Raw genomic sequence first — 1,931 nt, forward strand, 5'->3', positions numbered from 1 at the left:
CGGAAACGTTCAAGTCCATCTCCAAAATAACCCATTACAAAAATTTGTAAACATTTGGCATCATCTATGTAAAACGATCACAACATCTATAGCTCAACCCCTAAAAGCACTTTTATGTTGCTTTTTTGGGTTCCATCTCCCTCATTTTTATGTTGGAGTTTCTTCCTATGCAGTTGTTTTAGCTCCATATCTCATTTATTTTTGAATATTGGTCCATCTTATGTTGGCGTCTTTTATAAAAATGTTTCTAAAATTTTGAATAATTATAAAAATGATTCTTTTTTTTTATCATGCAAGTAAATGACCTGACATGAATAGTGAAAGTTTGTGAAACCAAAAAGATTGGCACACCAACATGTCACTTCAGTTATTAGAATTAAAAGAAAATCAATTGTTTTTTTGAGGAGCCATAGAGAATAACGCCACGTGTATAAATATCTGAGAAATATTGATAATTCTCAATAACTGGGGGGGCTAAAATATAAATAATGGTGGTGGAGTAATAGAGAATGGCGCTACCACTTTAATGTGCAGTGCTTTTTTAGATTTTTTTAAATTTAAAAATAAAAATGATATTTTATTTTGTGGAGCTATAGAGAATGGCGCCACTAGTGCCATGTGTTAGCTTTTTTATTTAATTTAAAATTAAAATTGATATTTTATTTGACGAATTCATTCTCTTTGGCGTGATCAAATGACTATATATAACCCCAATGGCAGTTCACTCTAAGTTGAATAATTTTTTTTAAAATTATATTATGTTAGAGGATGAATGAGAGAGAGATGAGGAGTGCTTTTCTTTATGTTTTTGTGTTTCTGTTTATTTAGTAAATTTTATAATTTGAAGGTATGTTTTGTTCAACGATAATTCGGTGGAGCTTTGACATCGACAAATTAAATGGTTAGTTTCGATGACAATTTCAAGTAAAATGAAGGGTCTCAATTGCCAGTGATTTATTCGGTAACAAGTTCAAATTGGTTATGTCAGTCTTTCCGTTGGTTGTGGTAGGATGATAATGGGTTCAAATTGGTTATGCAGCCAACTGGTGGATTAATTGGGGGTTCTCTGGATCGACGAGATGTTTGAAGGTTTTAAGGAATCCCAATCAAACAGCATGGGTGAGATCATGAATATCAACAGCATTCGAGCTGCAAGATAATAACACAGAGAAACTTGCTTGAACAACTTGCTCATGTTGTAGTTAAACATTGTATTTTTCAATTTGTAAGACGCAATGTTATTGGTCTTGAACAAAATCGTTTAATTATGTTTTATTTGTAAGAAAGAATGTTGTTGGTCTTGAACAAAATCGTTTAATTATGTATTATTTGTAAGACACAATTTTGTTGGTCTTGAACAAAATCGTTTACTTTTTTTTAGTATTGAGAAAGTTGCTCGTGTTGTAAAATTATATATTGTAAGTTAAGTGAAATCATTTTGGAATGCTCCAAATGTAAAATTATATTTTGTAAAATATAATTTGTGAATTATGTAAATTGAAAGTTATTTGAAATGTTGACAATGTAAAATAATTTTCATTTAAATTATTTATGTAATGTGAATTAATCATTTGATAAGGGACATTTTTAAAAGAAACTAAGAATTAGAGGACCAAAAAAATAAAGAAAGTTTGGGAAAAAATGAGAAAGGAAGAAAAGAAAGTGGGAGAAGGAGTTGGCTTCAAAACATAATGAGAAAGGGTTGATTTGTAAAAAATATATACTGGGGCATTTTTAAAAGAAATAAAAAATAAAAGAACCAAAAAATAAATATGAAAATGCTTATTGATCGGTCACATCGCGTTAGCTGTGTCAGTAATGTTACTAGTCAGGGGGATCTGCTTCTTTCTTTCCAACGTAAGAAAAAACCTTTATGTTGTTGAGGTCAGCTGCCTCTTGTAAAAGGGAGGGTGGGGCTCTATTTTGGTTCC

General features: G+C 30.7%; 1 long non-coding RNA gene across 1 annotated transcript; it reads left to right on the forward strand.

The window, feature by feature from the left end:
* Positions 1 to 749: 749 nt before the first annotated feature.
* Positions 750 to 1,358, forward strand: LOC121222204 (uncharacterized). Its single transcript, XR_005919305.1, has 2 exons — positions 750 to 901; positions 1,040 to 1,358. It is a non-coding gene; the product is annotated as an uncharacterized lncRNA (long non-coding RNA).
* The last annotated feature ends 573 nt before the right edge of the window (positions 1,359 to 1,931 follow it).

The sequence above is a fragment of the Gossypium hirsutum genome, chromosome D10 (assembly GCF_007990345.1).
Source record: "Gossypium hirsutum isolate 1008001.06 chromosome D10, Gossypium_hirsutum_v2.1, whole genome shotgun sequence".
Taxonomy (NCBI): domain Eukaryota; kingdom Viridiplantae; phylum Streptophyta; class Magnoliopsida; order Malvales; family Malvaceae; genus Gossypium; species Gossypium hirsutum.